The sequence below is a fragment of the Gallus gallus genome, chromosome 3 (assembly GCF_016699485.2).
Source record: "Gallus gallus isolate bGalGal1 chromosome 3, bGalGal1.mat.broiler.GRCg7b, whole genome shotgun sequence".
Lineage (NCBI taxonomy): Eukaryota > Metazoa > Chordata > Aves > Galliformes > Phasianidae > Gallus > Gallus gallus.
Genome location: NC_052534.1, coordinates 52,322,318 through 52,340,436, shown reverse-complemented (window position 1 = coordinate 52,340,436; position 18,119 = coordinate 52,322,318). Strand labels below are relative to the sequence as shown.

Genomic DNA, 18,119 nt, shown 5'->3' with positions numbered 1-18,119 from the left:
AGTGAATGCGTCCAGACTAACTTTCCATCATGGAAGACTACGGAAACTGAAATATGTACAACCCAGCAATATATTGACTTTGCTCCAAAAGAGAGATTTTGGAGGAAGGAGATTTTGGAATATAGGCTCATTTCCTTCCCTATTACTCTCTCACCTCTCTGCTGAGCTTGTTCATAAGAGCACTACAGAGAGCAATGAATATTTGCCTACAAAGAGACCATTAAGCAACTTAATGGAATCAGGGTGGCAACCCTGCCCATGGCAGGGAGGTTGGAACTAGATGATCTTTAAGGTCCCTTCCTACCTAAGCCATTCTATGATGCTATTATTCTATCTGACAACAGTTTTCAACTATTAATGAGCTGAGCTAAAAACAAAGCAGAGAATTTTAATGTTCTTTGTCATCCCTTTGTCTCCTGACATTTTGTGGACAAAGTCCTGGCAATAACAAACTAAACCACAGAAAGGTACTATGGAAACTTTCATACTAGTATATACCAGCACTAACTTACAATCTTACTTCTTTTCAAAACTGTAGCTGTCTCAGACATGTGCTATTAGTTACACCATCTTATGCAGTAGTTTTATTAATTCGCAGTAATTTTCTACCAATAATTAGCACTGCTCACTATGATAAATTAAGTCAAAGACGAGTAAAGATTTGTATATGTTTTTAATTAGTAATTAAGTAGATCAGAGATTAAAAATAATGATGTGAACAATATGTATGTAATATGTATCAAATTTGACAGATAACAGTGCCTACTCCATCCTAACTTCGTTGCCACCATACCAAACTACCAGGGAGGTACAGACAACATATTTGGCATTGCTCTAGCTCTCAAAGAAACACCATCCCGTGAAGTTTTATTTCACCAACATCATGCTAATATCACAGAGCACCATTTCAATAACATCATTTCCAACTCAAGTGTATTATAAATGACTCCTATCCTTACACTTAACCACAACTGCACATCACAATTAAATACACGTAGCTTGCCCATTATTTGAGCTTTAAGGAAACAAAAATTCTAGCTAAACAGAGCAGTCAAAATGTTCTCTACCTTCTGAAAGAATCTTGCTGCTACTGTAAGATCATGCACAAAATAATAGAATGGGCTACAAGTTCTGTTTGATACAATTTTACTAAGAATTTTGAAAGCAATTGTATTTGCATAGCTTTGCAGAAATGTCAAAACAGCTGCTTTACTCTGAGCAGCTTTACTCTATCGTGACCTGTCCTGGTAATCAAAACAGACTATCATATCACACAGCATCAAGAAGTCTGACATTGTGGTCTGAAGGTTCATAGTTGAATCGTATCTTTACTGGTGTAGAAACTTTTATTGACTAAAAGAGCATTGGGATTTAATTGTAGGAGCCTACGAACATCTGGTCAAATATGAGTAACTCTCTCACTAGAAAACTATTTCCAGCTACAAAAACTGTCTTCCTAAACATAGCTGATGTAAAAAGGGAAAAAGTCAAAATTTGTCTCTCTCTGTTGTTACGGAAGACTGAACACTGGACCCTCTTTTCTATAATGTAAACGGTGTTAGAAACTCAAATCTCATGATAGATCTGTGTTCAGAGTTGTCACAGGGGATGCAGTTAGGCACTGTCAGCATGCACGGATGTCAGCTACAGACGGGCTTACACTCATCTCTAGAGTGCTTCTTTACCATTGCTGATGCGTGCACAGAATGATATAAAATCACTTCCAAACACCACCTAAACTGACAGTAGATAGAGCACACAGTGATACATTTTTCAGGTAACTGAACTATTTTACCTGTTTCGGAAAGGCAAGGGACATGAAACTCCACATACTTTGAGGACCCTTCTGAACAGGCAGCACTCAAATGCCATGCACACAATGACGAACACTGTTAATAGATGCCAGCAGCTCAGTCTGTTGAATACTGACTTTGGTCTAAACTAAATAGTTTTTGCTATAAACTAAATACTTTTTGCTCTAAACTAAATAGTGTCATGTCTTGTTGTCAAGGATGGGTAGCTCCACTTATTATTTCATACTATTATTTCTTGATACACTACACGTGTTTTGTTTTAGTGCAAACCACAAATTGAAAATATATCAATACAGAGAATGGGCCATTTCTTGAATTTAACAGAAAAGAACAATACACACTGTCTAGCAAGACTAATTCTAATAACCCTCATCTGTCCTGTTAGCCTTTTGGTTTTTTTAACATAAAGCTGCTTTCCGCCTAAGCACAGACACTGCTTTATGGAAAAACTGATCATTAAATAATCTTGTTTCAACAAAATTAAACATTCTGCTCTATTACATTCTCCGAGATGATATCATGTTCTACGACACGTAATTGGATATTTCTTTCAGCCTTTTAAATTGCTTATTAGAAAACATCCCGTATTACTGCTTCTTCATAAACCACTCGAGAAGGAACGCACACCCAGGCTCCAGCAGCAGCTCACCACCAAACCCAGCACTGGGAAGTTCCAGGCACGCCACCAGAGTCCAGGGAGGATGAGGTTAGCCCGGTCAGCCCAGGAGCAACACCAACCCTCTGAAGCCAAATAAAGGCCCAACACGCACTATGAACTGCAGAAAAATAATCAGTTGTTGTTGTTTATTTTTTCTGCTTTGGTGTTATGTGAGGGTTTTCTTACAAAGAGGATCAAAAGATTTTACTGCATTACCTTTAAATGCCATCTGACTTTCTAATTTCAATTCCCCTCGGCTCCTCTAGTTTTTACTTTTCTACTGAACTGAACTACACGTGCAAATAATCTATCTGGTCCGTAAACCACTATTTAAAAATTAAACTTTCTGTAGCAACCAAACACGGAGCTCCTCTTTTATAACCCAAGAGCCATTAAAGTATACCTTTTAATAATTACCATATATATTTTTTTAACCTCTTCACAGCTTCCATAAATGAGAGATTTCAGCCAGAGCTGCAGGAGTTTATTACAGCTTATTGAAGTTGCAACAAAGTGAACTTCTATTCTTAATATGTTTTTTTTTTTTTCCTGCAGGCAGAAATTCTTTCATATTAGAGTGGCAATTTTCAGACTTGATAAATGTATCAGAAGAGAACCGTCAAACACAAGTAAAAATAAAATAAAAACCAAAACCCACAGTAAAATTATTTTCTGTTACACAAATTGAGGCGCAACAAATCAAAGCCATGTGTGCGTGAAGTGGCCATAAACACCTCACCAACGACTTCTGTACAATATTTACAGTTTTCACATCAGTTTTAGAAGTTTTACAGTTTTCCTGTTGAGATCTCAACTACTCTGATAGGAGCAGAAGAAAAGGATAAAAATCGCCACACAAACTCATCATACCATCACAGCCAAATGCTGGGGGAACTCCTATCAGATAATTACAACCACATTGTTGTAATGTAGAACTTCAAGACTACCGTCACATTTTCTGGAGCACAAGGCCTGAGATTCCTATCCAAAGAAAGAGGAGAAGAAAAAAAACCAGCACGTATAGGTTTTGGCTTACTAAGAGAAACCCCTTTGCTGACAATCACAGCAATCAGTGACAAAGGCAAAGGCAACATTCAACTTCAAGAAAGCACCAAAAGAGGCATGCCCAGGGCAGGAGGAGGAAATACGGAAACACGGGCAATGCTGTGAGCATAAACACTTGTGGTCCACATTCAACTATTATTACTCTGGCGTACTGTTTTGCAGGTGTACAAATGTGCCCAAAAGGCAAATGAAAATAAGCACCCAGAATGCACAACGCTTCCTCACAACGTGAGGTAACTCCTATTCAGACTATATTAATGGTGGTGAGAAATTAATCACAAGAAAATAAGAAACAAGCAAAGAGACTTTTAATTTGACAGGCAACGTTACATATGACACTTGTATGTCCTCTGATTATTTCACATCAGGGGTTTGGAAACAGCACTTCAGACTGTTGCTGCAGCTGAAGCCCTCTCGTCTCTCTTCCACATCCACAGCTTAGTGAGAAAGATTGTGGGGATAAATCTTACTGGGGGCGTCCCACTGCTAATGAGTGGTTAGTCAATGTCAATTGTTTCACTTCTAAGTAGAGTTCACTATTCTAAAACCAGAAGTATGTGGTGCCTCTCGTTTGCCACTTGAGCAAAGAACCCAAAGCATGGATGTTCCCAGAGGTTCACACAGCCTTTACACTCACACTCACTGACGACTTCTCAAAGTCCAAGGAGAGGCTCGCCAGTTGGTTACAATGGAAACACTTCCAACCCTTCCACCTACAAAGGATTTCTGCCTTCAGGGTGTCAGCCAAGCACTAATTTCACTGAAGAAAAATACAGCCCTGATGAATTGCTTTTTAATATTTCCTGCCGAAATAGAACTGCTCTTGCAAAGTCTTCCTACAAAGAGAAACAAAACCGTACAAAGCTGCTATTTCCTAATAAAACGGCACAGACAGCTTGAAACTGACGTTCTTATGTGATAATTCCGTGCTACTTTAATTAAAAGCAGCATCCAAAGTTACCGATTGAAGCGTACCACTGAAAAACACTGTTCTCCATTTTCTATCTAGCTTGCATCTCCCCTCACAGTTTCTTTGCTTCTTCAGGAACTGCCAGACAGTTCCTCCTACTGACAAAAGGGGAGTTACATTACAGTAGAAAACCAAGTAATTTCAAAAATAGCTGTTTTAATCCATTGCACACTGCTTCAGAGACACTGCTTACAAAATCTGTCAAGAAAAAAACAAGCTGTCTCTTTAAATAAAATAATTTTTAAAGCAGTTTCCCCGTAACTTATCAGACTTTTCAAATAGCAAAGGTACGCAGCTTGCGCATACAGCACATCTGTTGGGCTCCCAAGAGGATCAGCAATTAATGCTCCCTGAAGACTGGAACCCATCACACCTCCTGCTGGGAGGACCGATGGTTTATAAGCAGCTGCTCTTGGGTTCAAACGTCTCTTCTCCATTGACCAAGGCGAGGCAAGTAAAGCACTGTCCCCTCGTCGCAATACAAGGAACCAGCCCTCGCTGGACCCAGCTTAAAGAAGGAGCAAAGACAGCTGGAGAAAGCCAGAGCTCCACTCCAATGGTAGTACCTGGAACCGTGACACACGGAATCAAGTGGGAATGATGTGGAGGTGCTGCTTGCTGAACCCACCTGCAGAGCTGGATGCAGCATTATCAGCATAGCCAACCACAGCACGCTACAAAAACCACACCGCGTTGAAATGTAAAGATATCTTGCTAGTATTTCATAACACCTGACAAGCCACATAACCGACCTTCCCACCTACAGCAACGTGCAAACAGCAAGCATTGCCCTGCTGGATGGGACACATTGCAGGATTAGCTAAGTGTGTTGTGCGCAGCGGATTTACAGCTCCCTACTCCCCTTACCTACCAGTAATTGTAATTCCCCTGCTGATGGCTTGAAAGCCATGAGAAGAAGGCCACGTAAAATGGTACTCATTACTTCCATTTTTGTGCAAACCTAGTTCAGAAAAACAGCAACCCGAATAAATGTTGACATTTCAGGCTTAGAAAACTTCCAGCTCTGTCACAAAGTTTGTCCCCGTAACCGATGGCCAGCTGTCTCACAAACAGTTAAAAGCCCAAAGAATGGCCTTGTGGGGTGCCACCACACAAACCAAACACGATGCGCTGCCAAGGGCTCAGGCAGACACATGTACCATTATTCAGCGAGGACCACATGAATGCATATGGCTCTCTGTTTTGTCTTCATAGTAACAAGAAGGTTTGTAAACAGATCTCACATATGAGGCAATCGGTCACTTGAGAATCTAAAAATCTGCCTGCAAAGAGCCGATCTGCGCCGCCATCGCGTTTGGGTGCACAATTAAAGGTCCCCTGCACGGGTGCCTCGGGGCAGGCGCTGCTCCTTCTGCTCCCGGCACGGCAGCGATGCTGACACCACTGCAGCGGGATGCGGAGCCGGAGCAGTGCCGTATGCTGCAAACCTTCAACGCTGGATTGCTCCGTCAACAAAAGCGATGGCAGCACGCTGGCTTGTCCCACGCTGCCCCGCTGCTGTCCTTTGCACGGCTGACAACCGCGGCAGCCTTAAATGCACTTAGCGGAGACGGCAGTGACTTTGAAAGGCTCACGTGGGAAAAAGCCTTCCAGCCTCACCTACACAGCGAACGCTTTTTTTGGAAGAGGAGGCAAAGCAAAAAAAAAAAAAAAGGAAATCTCACATAATCCATACCTAAAGATTCAGAAGCATCCGCTGACTGGAAGGGTAAAGCAAGATTCAACTGTTAACGAATACAATCTCCCGGTTACCGTGCGCCCACGCCGGCACGTCCACGGGCTGCGAACTCGGCGCTCCTATCGGTGAGGACAGACGCGCTGCCCGAGCCCGGCCGCTATCGCCTTTAGGGCCGAAGCACGGCGGGCTCCGCGCCGGCACCCTCAGCCCGGGGCGGCCCGAGGCCAGCAGCTCCCTCGGCTCCCGCAGCCCGACAGCCGGCGCGCTGCCACAGCGGTCCGCAGCGCGGGCGGGGGAGAAGCGAACAAATTAAGGAGCAAATAGAGCGGTACCCTCAGCTGAGAGGGCGCGCGGCGCGCTCCGTGCTCGGCAGCGTACGAGCAAGGTCGGGGCTGTAGCAAAGTTTGCTCCGTTTCAATAGGAGAGAAGGGAAATTACCCGGCTACGCGTTTCCACTGACGCTACTGCTATCAGTTTGACTTAAAAAGCCGCCTAACAGTTACTGCCATAAGAACAACAATAATAAAAGCCCTTTAATATTTGAACAGGAGTTTAATTTCTGCCATTTCCACGCTGAAGGAAAACAAAACAAAACAAAAAAAAACCCCACGTATCAAAACAGCGTTTGCCCATCGCCGCCGACTAATACGAAAAACAGAGTTCCCCTTCTGGGAAACCGAACGCGGAGCGCCGTTATCGCGGGGTGACACGGCGGGCTCCCCCCGCACCGCCCGGCCCGGCCCGGCCCGGGGTTCCCCGGCCTCCTCCGCCCCGCCCCTCCGGGGCCCGCCGCCGCCTCCCGGGAGCGCGGCGCGAGGTGGCCGCGCCGGGCGCGGACGTGCCGCTTACATAACCGCCGCCGGCCGCTCCGGTTACATAAGGGCTCGCGCCCCCGGCGGCCCCCGCGCCGCCGGCCGCCTCCCGCCGCCTCTCCCCGGAGGGAGCCCCGCGGGCGGGCGGGCCCCGGCGGCGGCCGCGGCCGAGCCCCTCGTTAACCCCCTTCCTGTGGCGTTCGCACGTCATGGAACATTCCCGGAACGGGCCAACGTCCCACCCACTTCGGGGAACGGCCGCCGAGGCGCAGCGCGCGCACACGCGGCCCGGCGTCCCCGCGCCCCCGCCCGGACCCCCCTGCGGCCGCGGCCGCCGCGCCGGGCGGCCCCGGGAGCCCCCGCGAGGAGAGCGCGGCCCCCCCGCCGCCCGCCGGTGACCATGCCCCTTCCCCGCCGCGGGAGGGCATTACGCAAGGCGCTGCCCTCATCTGCATACGGTCGCCGGGTATTCCCCGCGCCGCTCGCGGCGTGACGCCCGCGCCCCCCGGCCCCCGCCCGCGGCGCCGCCGCCGCCGCCGCACCGAGGCGGCACCCCGCCGGCCCCGGCCCCGGCCCCGCCGCCGAGCCCCGGCCCCGCGCCGCCCCCGCTGTCAGCCGGCCGGGGGGCGGCTGCGGCAGCGCTGCCGCTCACCTGGCGAGTGGCCGCGGAGAGCCCTCCCGGTGCCCTTTCGCTGCCGCCGCTCCCGCCGGGCGCTCTCGTCGCTCCGCGCCGGAGTGAGGTGGCCGGCGGCGTTGCTTTATATAAAGACAGACAGCGGTATTCCAGCAGCCAAAGGGGCGTCTGTTTCACGTATTTATCTTAAGGTAGATCATCGCTCTCCCTCCGCTCGGCAGAGACCGGCATCGGCGAGGCGGCGGGCGGGCGGGCGGAAGGCAGAGAGAGGGAGGGAAGGAGAGAGGGAGGGAGAGAGGGAGGGAGGGAGCCGCGCTCCGCAGCCGCTCGGCCGGGCTATTCCTGGCAGCGCTTCCCAGCGCACAAGTTGCAGGGCGGCGAGCACGGGGAGCGCGCCGCGCGTGACGTCACCGGGTCCCCCCGCGCGCCGGCGGGGAGCGAGCGGGGCGCGAGCGGCAGCGCCCGGCCGCGGGGTGATGGGCGCCGCCCGCGCGCGTGTGCGTGTGTGTGTGTGTGCGCGAGGCGGCGGGAGGCGGCGCGGGGAGAGGGAGAGGTGCGCCGGGAGGGCGTGGGGGGGACAGGGGGCCGGGCCTGGGCCGCTCCCCGCCGGAGGAGAGCGCCGCTCCCCCGCCCCCTCCCCGCAGAGGGAACTCCCAGGAGAGCCGGTCCCGGCTTGCCATGCACGGGGCTGCGCGTCCTCCGGCCTGAGAATTTCCTCGGAGGACGTGGGAGTCTCCTTCCCCTGCTCTCCTCCCTCCCCGCGCGCCGCCCCCCGGCGCTCTCGCCCGCTCGGGATCACGTTATCCGTCAGGAAGCGGAACGCGGCGTCGGGGCCGGCGCTGCCCCCGCGGCCGACCCTCACTCGCCCCCGACGCGCGGGGGCACGCGGGGGCACGGCGCTGCCCCGGCACCGGCCGCGGCCCGAGAGCCCCGGGGAGCCTTCCTAACTGCCGCCGCCCAGCGGCTGCCCTCGCAGCGCGGGGGGCCGCCGCCGCCGCCTCGGCCCGGCTAACGGCCGCCGGGGCTCGCGCCCCCACCGCCGCCCCCCCACATGCCGCCGCCGCCGCTTCTCACGGGGCCGCCCGCAGCCAATGAACGCCCGCAACGTCGGGCGGCCGCCGCGGGGCGGGGCGAGCCGGGGCCGCGCTCCCGCCGCAATCCCCCCCTCCGCCGGCGCCGGGAGCGGAGCGGCCGCAGGGGAATCCCCACCGGCGGGGCGGGGCCGCGGGGCCGTGCCGAGGCCGGCGGGGCTGGGCGGTGCGGGGCGGCGGAGCTCCTCAGAGCCCGGACGCGAGCGAACGTCCCTACGCAGCTCCCTGGCTCCTACAGGGCCAGGTCCTCCTTCACAACGGCTGGTGGCTGTTAGGTGGCAGGGCTCGCACCTCGGTGGTGAGGGGACGAACCCGAAGCCCGTCAGCACGCCCGCCTGTGTTCTCTCTTGGTTTCTCGTGTGACGCTGCTACTGCTGCCACCGAGCGCTGCCCGACAGAGCTACTCTGTCTGACCTTGGGCTCGCAGTCTGTTCGATGCGGTGTCGGGTGAGATCAGGGGCAGGCAGGCAGCAGTGCCGGGGGCTGCTCTGAACGGAGGCTCTCCCGCCCTACTGGGTGGCCGCGAGCCCTCGAGCCGCTCGTTTCACCCCGTGCCGTACGCCAGCGCCGTTCGGTTCTCCCGTGCCGCTCTCTTGCAAAGACGCGAGCAGCCCACACACAGCAACGCTCAGCGTCCGGAGTCACATTAAAGGAAGCGTTTATCAGCTGCTATTCTGAAAGCAAAGTAGAAAATGCTCTCTCGGTGACGGCTTTTCAAAATAAGGGCCTTTTTCCCATTAGGTTAGTTAACCTCAGCACGGTTCCCTCCGTGCCCCCTGCTACATTCTCTTCCTCAGCACGGCAGCATCCAAGCCGGAGCCTCCCCCATCCCCACCGCTCCACCACGGCCGCTGCGGGCGCTGCTCCCGGGGCAGAGGCCAAAGCTGCGGGGACGGCGTTGGCCGCGACCCGCAGCAGGTGGGACAGCCTTCCTCAGCCCCCGCCAGCCGCTCCGCGGAGGGGCAGCAGCTGTCCGAATCACTTTCTCGCTCCTGGATGTGGCAACAACGTAACTTAATAAGGATGTCTTTGTATCATCCCGTCTACGTTTCCTCCTAGTTTGTTGGTCGCTTCTTTTCTTGTTCTTTCCTTCACGTTTACATCCAATAAACCTATCGGTCTACCGTGAGAACTAAAGGAGCTTTCAGGTGTGAGATTTACAGCTGTTATTTAAGGACAGGTTGTGTAGATTTATCAGAAAAAGTCACCGTCGCTGCTGGGAAAGTGCTTTGGCCGCCACAGCCACTGCTGGTAGCAAATGCAATAAAGAACCACAGTATTCAGCAGCGATGTTCGCAGTTTATTAAACACTATAAATTATTCTGAAAACTTGGTCTGATCTCAGAACATACAGAATCCATCAGTTTTGTAAACGGTGCTGCTCCCCGAGCAGATAATAGGAAACATTACGTAACTTTTCTATAAACTTTCAGCTTTCCTAGTTGAGTTGAAATGCCAAATTACCACTCCAAAAATAGCCAACAATCTGAAAAGAATTCATCCTGTCTTTCCTTGGGAAAAAAAAATAATAATCACTTGGTCCCTAAGCCGGGACCTGCAAAGCTCTTACCCGTTTCTTCACAGAGTTATTACCGATGCAGCCCTTCCAGAGGACGCTTCCCTCACATAGGAGGGTTGGTGCCATCCATCAGGAAGCCGTCAGAAGGGGCTGATTGGAGGAGCGCTCCCGTCCCCTCCGCAGGGGCTGCGGCACCGCGCCCTGGGGCTGGGGGAGGTGGGAGACAGACCCAGCCGGGTCAGCAGCCTCAGAGAGTTCCCATAGGGCTGCACTGCCTCCTGCTTCGCTCTGGATACCGAATGCATCAGAAAGTCAGCCTGCACAGCAGCATTTCTGCCACTAACTGCGGGGACTTTTATTTTCAGAGGTATTTACCTTCTGCTGACCCCTCCGGGACAGATAACCAGCAGCCATGAGTTTCACATATCAGTCATTCAATACCATAAAGCGCATTTCCAGCCACAGAGCTCCACCTTCCCGCTTGAGCACATTGCTTTCATGTTGCTCAATTGCCCTCCCACCCTCTGAGAAAAGGCGCTGCTGGGTCACCCTCCCAGCACCTCCATGGGTGTTGCATGACGCAGGGCTGCCACATCTTGTTTATCTGCCCTCCTGTGCAAACAGGAGCGATCTTTTCTCACAGGGACTGTGCATGGGACTCCTCCACAGAACACAGAGGAGTTCCCGTGAAGCATTTATCTGCAACAGCTTTGAGCTTCCACAGCACCAAATGGTGGGAGGGAGCCCAGGGCCGGGGTGGTTGGCTCGAGTCAGTCACTGTGCAGATACCTCTGGCCAAGGGCCAGAAGGAAGGAGAGTATTATTTGCCTGGTAGTGAACAAATGGATCTATTTCCTGAAGGAAATATATATATATATATTCTGCTATATTGAACATCCCCCCTCAAAACAGTGGCTTTCTGCACCGAAAGCATTTCCAGATGCAGAACGAGCATGCTGTGTGCGATCATCAGCAGCTTGATAATAACATGTCATCACCTGACCCTGGAACAGGGAAAGAACGAAAAAGAGCAAATTGTCTGAAATTACGTCCCTTTGTGGGAATATTTTTTAAAGCTCGTGAATTCTGGGAAAGGATTCTTAAATAAAACATGATGATTTTTAACCACTTCCATTTTTCACAGCTACTTAGCAAGCCGAGTAAGAAAACATACAGTGTTGACCAGAAACTCAGCCAAGTGACTGCGTGCACTTCTAACGTGAGATAAACAAACCCTGCAAGTGCTACAGCCAGACTCCCCTTGATCACTCTCGTTAATATCACAACCCAATTAGGGTTCTGAGAGACCCTCACTTTTAGACATTTGTGGAAAATATTTTGCCTTGCTAACAAGCAGCGATCTCAGCACTTCATACTGCTGGTTATTTCTCCTTGGGGGAAAAGTAATAGCTCCCACCTACTTTGTGTACTGCACTTGGTGGTGTGTTCACCCCACCCTTCCTGCTGCCCCACTTTTTCTAGGAACAGCTGAAGTAAGAGCCTGCCAAAGGCACAGCATGATTTAGCAACTTTTGAGTTATATATAGCCTGAATAATTAAGTGCCTTTATTTTTCTAAAAGCTTGCCTCTTTGTATTCCCATTAGACCCGATAGCCTTTCATTTAGCATGCTCCTCAAATAGATGACTTTCAGTTTTGCATCATCTCTCAACCCAAAGAAAGCACAGGTGCTCTCATGTATGGAGAATTTCTATATGGGCTGGGAAGGGACAGGGAGGCGCTCTGCTCTGTGCCCCAGGACACTCCCCACAGGCTTCAGCACTCTACAGTACCTTTGCTCGCAGCCAATCCAGAGCCAAGTGTGCCACCTGCTGAAGGACTAGGCCACCTCCTGTTGGCTTGGCCTTCCTGTGCTTCCCTTCCCTTTCCTCAACTTTACAGGCCTTCACACAAGGATTTAAATAAGGAATTACACAGAATCACAGAACTGTAAGTGTTGGAAGGGACCTCTAGAGATCACCAAGTCCAACCTCTCCTGCCAAAGCAGGTTTCTTACAGTAGGTTGCACGGGAAAGCATCCAGGTGGGCCTTGAATATCTCCAGAGAGGGACTCTCCACAACTCATCATGAGGAATTAGTTTAATCAGCAGTTGGAAGGCTATGAAGGTGCACATGAGGAAAAATAATCCAGGCTAGTTCCATCTAATTGATGTGTAAGCAAGGCAATTTGAGAACAGAATAAATCCTCAGTCTGAAAGCACATATAAGCATTACTCCAGCATTGCCACTTTTGCCAAAAGTGGGTTAAATATCAAGAATTGAACCTGTACCTTTAAGATAGCTTAGACTTTGGGGCTAATCTGTGCAAGTGGACGTGTCATTGTACTGACACCATGGCCCTTGCTGTGTACGTATTAGTGGGGCTTTAACAAACGAGCAAACAGCTTCCACCAGTCAGACAGCAGCTCCCTTTGGTAGCGCTCCCTCCAGTCAACAGTTTGCTCGAACAAACTCAAAAACAATTTTACAGAGTTGTTGCCATGACTTGTTTGACACACCTAGATGGTGTCCTCTAGTTAACTGGCTCTTGTCATTAAGTTCTTCGTGCAGGTTAATGCATTGCTTTCAGAGCATAACTGAAGTGTCACAAAAAGTTGAAACATTGGTCAGTGTTGTTTCATCCGTGTTGTAGTGGCACATCATAAACTAATATTTTAAGAAGACAATGATTTTTATTAAAATCTGTGGGACTGGAAACTGAAAAACTGGCTATGAGAGCCTTTCATTTTCCAGTCTGATTTAAATTCTCCTCATGTGTGTTACAGAACATGATCAAAATATCTAAAACTCTGATTCACTGAAATTAACAGTTAATGCATGTCTTTGAAGCTAATCACACATCTGTACTGGGTTCGTTCATTCCTAAGAAATCTCATCATCAAAAATCCTCATGAAAAAAATTCATTAAAACTTCAGTTGGAAAGTAAAAAATGAAATAAAATGTTTTAAAAATAAAATCTTAATGTAGGCACAATTTGAGACAGGTAGCAGTTTGAAGTGTTTCTATCAGTTCTGTCACATACAGTCTTAACTACCCCTTCATATGGCATATGAGAATCTCTGTGACACCTGGAAGCATGCTTCTCAAGGTTTCACACAGCTGTGAGATAAAAGAGAAGAAAGTTCATTGTCGGCGACCAGAGACCAAGGAGAAATCATAGAATTGAGTCAGAAGGGATCCCTATAGAGGTCAATAATCCAGCTCCCCTGCGATGAACGGGGACACCTACAGGCAGATTAGGTTGCTTAGAGCCCTGCAGCCTGACCTTGAATGTCTACAGGGATGGGGCATCCACCACCTCTTTGGGCAACCTGTGCCAGTGCCTCAGTAAATCTAACGCTAAATATGCCATTGCTGTCAGAGTATCTATACTAGCTATCAGTGACCAAAAACTGGTCCAGGAGTCACTGTGGGCAGTACTGCAAGAATGCCAGTGCAGTGTTCAGCAGCGGCCAAGAGGACAGATCAGTTATTAGGAGACAGAAAGGAGAGGGATATAAAAGCTGCAGCATTGCATGAAGTCACGATGGCACACATTTTTTACAAAGAAAGGCTGTGGTGGAATTAGAGCGGAGTGAGAAGGACAACCTAGAGTGGCTTCCCAACAGGACTAAGCAAACCAAACCATCCCCAGACTGGAAGGAAGGTGCAGATGGGGAGCAAGGAGAGCACAGTGCCTGTGCCTACCTTGAGCTCCCAAGGCGTGCCTCTAATGGAGTTTTTCGGGATCACGAAACAGCGGCTTTTCTTCGGTGGCATCTAATCAATTATTATTAGTCATGAGGAGAGCATGAGCCGGAACTGAGCATGCACTGACACACACAGCCTGACAACCAGCAGGGTGCTCTGCCCTGCTCCAAAAGGACCAGGTAGCAGGTTTGGAAGAGGCAAAAAATAAATTGTATTTTCTACTTTAAAAACCCAAATGTATTGAAAGACTTCTAGCAAGATACTGATTTGTCACGATGTAGCCAATCCTAATAGCAAAAAGATCAATATAAGCTCTATTTTCTGAATACTACCAGTTTATAATTGTGAAATATCAAGATGGGAAACTTTGTATGAAGTTTGTGTTTTTTGAACGAACTTATAATATTTTTTCAGGCATTGTCACTCCAATTAGCTGGTCAGCATATGTTTTGCATTTTAGAATCCATATAGCACTCATCTGTAATAAAGAGATATGAAAAGGATATGAGTCATTAGTCATAGTCAGGAAACATGTTTCTGAAAAATTAATACATGACCAGTTGCCAGTAAGTAGCAATCTGCTACTTATACAAATAAAGTATGTTATAGAGCTACGTATTTTAATGACAGTCTTTAAATGTTAAAATTGTTGTAAACTGTAATGGAAACAACATTTCTCTAATGGAATACTTAATCTTACTTAAGACCCACTAAAGACGGTGTAATGATTCCTACATCAATGGGAGCTGGGTAAAATTGCAGAGCTGGTACTGTACAGTAAAGCACAAAGCAAAGCCGTGATATAAAGGTATTCTTATTGCTAAGTGCAGGAACAAAGCAAGTGATTTTGGTGATGCTCTCCTGGGCTTGAGGTTAAACAAATGCTTAAGTGTTATGGACTTTACAGTCCTCTGCCTTCCATCCTTTCTCATAGACAGTGACATTTCTTACACACCTCTGGGAGAAGTGCAATTGAACCCAAAGCCGTGCACTTAATAAAAGGTTTCCTTTCTCCAACTACGAATGGGAGTGTATGTGGTTTTCTTAGGTTTTGAGAATCACTGGATTTTTCACGTGAGTAGGCACTACTGAATTAAAAAGATTGTATTCATTTACTGTTGCTGAGTAACAATTTTAATTACGGTCTCAGGATAATTATGAAAAAATACCGGAGATGGAAAAAATAAAAGAAAAAAGGAGTCGTATTGTCTTTTTGGTCATTAAGGACATTGACTGACTGCTTAAAAAACATTTTTACCCTAAAGCTAAGAATTGTCATTGGCAATGTAATAAAAATATTTTGTTACGGAACAGCTGGGGAAAGGCAATTGGTACTTACCAACACATAGAAATGGAAATTGACTCCTGGGCCTACAGCATCACCATCAGCATTCCTGGCTCACAGTCTGCTTTAGTAATCAAGAGATTACTAAAAGAGCAAATTAAAAGTTCCATGACATCTTCATTTGAACCGTAATTATATTTCAATATTCCATAAATGTTTGAAACCGTGGAGGAGTTAACAGCAGCTGTAAGCAGTGGGCAGGGAAAACTTGTTCACACCCATACAATAACTTACAAACCACCTATTTGTCTTGCAGTCTCTGCCCTAGGCATCTATAAAGGTCTGTTAAACAGCATAGGTGAAATGCTTTTCTTTCGAAGTATCACAATTACACCTTTGCAAAAAAAAGATGCAAAAAAAAAAAATCCAAATATATCTAAAGGCATTTCGTGTTCCTGAATTGTAAATTAACACAGATGTTGTACCCAAAAAATTAAATAAATAAAATAAAATAAAATAAAATAATTTAAAAAATTCTAGCAGGAAGATCTAGTTAGATAGTGAGTGGCACCGTGGGGAAAAAAAGTCACCGATTTCCTCAGATCAGATGCAGCTTCAGACAAATGAAAGAAAGTAAGAGCAGAATAACAGGGGAGATAACAGGCTATTTTGACAGTACATCAGCCTGATAGATTTGCCAACCTTTGTCAGTGCTTGTCCTCCACCATCATCCCAGCAGGACTTCGAAGACTATCCGAGCATTACCCCTTTCACTGAATATAACAAGTTATTGTCTGCATACACTGCACCATTCAGCTGAAGAGGAACGTTTGTGGACAGCACAACAAATATCTAAGTCCTAAGAAAACAGAAGCCTTCAAGTGTGGCTTCAGGGAACTGTTGTCAGAACAATCTAGAACAAAACCTTCTGATTCCTTAAACAGGTCAGCCAACAAACTGGGGAGATATGACCTAAACTCAGAAGGCCTCACTCACACAGTGCAAGGCTTCATAGAATCAGAGAATCATTAAGGTTGGAAAAGACCTCTAAGATCATTGAGTCCAACTGTCAACCCAACCCCACCATGCCCACTAACCATGTCTCTCAGTGTCACATCCACACAGATCTTGAACACCTCCAGGAACACTGACTCTACCACCTCCCTGGGCAGCCCGTACCAGTGCCTCACAACCCTCCCTCTGTGAACTTTTTCCTAATATCCAACTTGAACTTCCCCTGGCACAACTTAAGGCCATTACCTCTCATCCTATTGCTGCTACCTGGGAGAAGAGGCCAACACTAACCTTGCTTCAACCTCCTTTAGAGTAGACTTGGAAACCCTTTGCTTCCTCTCTGCCTCCTCAGGGCCATATGAACAGAGCAGCAGCCAGAGGAGTGCACAAGTGGATGTTCCTTCATCACAAAGGTCTCAATGCCAAACGGGCTGATATGGACATCTGATTCCATGCCTGCAAATAAGCTGACTGCCAAGCAGCCACTTACTGCGGGCAGAGAGCTGATGCTGCGCTCCAGCCCTGTTCTGCATGGTCAGGTGGAGGCTGCCTCAGAGAAGGACAGCATGGGCAGACAGAGTTAGAGGATGGCCAAAATATGCTGAGGGAAATGAAGTATGTAGTGCCAGGGGTTGAAGAAACAGGATTATTCTGGATGGGAAGAGAAGAAATACCGAGAAGGAAATAATTTCAATTCAGGAAGCACTTAATAACATGTTTTAAGTTAAAGCACATGATTCAGTAAGTTCATATCGATATTCTGTGCACCTCCAGTCAGGCATATATTTGAGCAGCTTGCTGAGCTGAGGCTCTGCAGCAAAGTTCCACAAGCTGCTCAGAGTGATGGTCCATTGGTGCTTCTGAGTGTTGACACTCCTCTGACTGCCCCTTTGTGCTGTCCCACCACCTTCCCTGTGGGTGCTGGTACTGGGCAGGCCATGCTGACAGTGGGGCCAGCTGCTCCTAGCACTGGCAGTGGGGCCTGCACAGTGCAAGAAGGAGAGACTGGGACAAAACCTTTTTTCCAGCATCATTAACATGGCAGTAACGCATCCAGCAATGGATGGAGCAGCAGATCTGGACAGAACCTTTAGGCACTTGCCAGCCTGTGCTCTGTGTGTCCTCATCTACCCTTTTCCTTTAGCAACTTGAAACAGAGATTTCAAGCTTATCTTGACTGAGGGCTGCTAAATTTCTGAGCCTCTCCACAACCTTTTTCAGAAGCAGTTAAGTAAGCACCATATCTCTACGCAGACATGGTGTAAGAAACAGATCCAGCTACATGACTGGAAATAAATAAAAAATAATAATTTGCATTTTCAGAACAAACATTTCTGATTTTTTTCCCAGAGAAGTGTGTGACAGATGGTTTGAGTGAGGCATTCAGACACTACCAATTTCCTAGTGTTCTGTCAGCTATTAACAGTTTCTGACGCACACATTAAACACTGAGAGCATTTTTCCCCCTAAACTTCAACCTGGCCCTTTAATGCATAACAAAAATACCTCTCAGGTGTCCCATATTCATACCATTGCAATGACACTGTTTGAATTATTAGTCTCCATCATCTGATGTACAGTGCACATATAGACATAGTTCATTACTCAGGGAGAGACAATAAAATAGCACTAACCATTTAAAACCTATTAATCTGGATAGCACCGTAAGCATAAGCAATACTTTATTATAACTAAATTAAAGTCATTATAAGTATCCCGAGTATCCAATCAGGTTAGTAATAGACTGATTATCTAGCTATCTACATGAGTGGCTTGATGGAATGCATTGGGTATTGCTATACATTAACCTGACTGTTACTGTGCCGTTATTTATAACTCTGATAAAT

The 18,119-nt window shown here is 48.0% G+C and overlaps 1 protein-coding gene across 13 annotated transcripts in view; it reads right to left on the bottom strand.

The window, feature by feature from the left end:
• HIVEP2 (HIVEP zinc finger 2) overlaps positions 1-7,907 on the bottom strand; it is a 126,604-nt gene extending 118,697 nt beyond the window's left edge. For 11 of the 13 annotated variants that reach the window (XM_046939726.1, XM_046939733.1, XM_046939730.1 and 8 more), the window contains exon 1: positions 7,671-7,907. The gene's annotated coding sequence lies outside the window, so the exon portion shown is untranslated. Of the gene's footprint in view, positions 1-6,203 lie in introns of all 13 variants that reach the window. The other 2 variants (XM_046939729.1, XM_040698467.2) reach the window with 1 other exon arrangement.
• Positions 7,908-18,119: the final 10,212 nt, after the last annotated feature.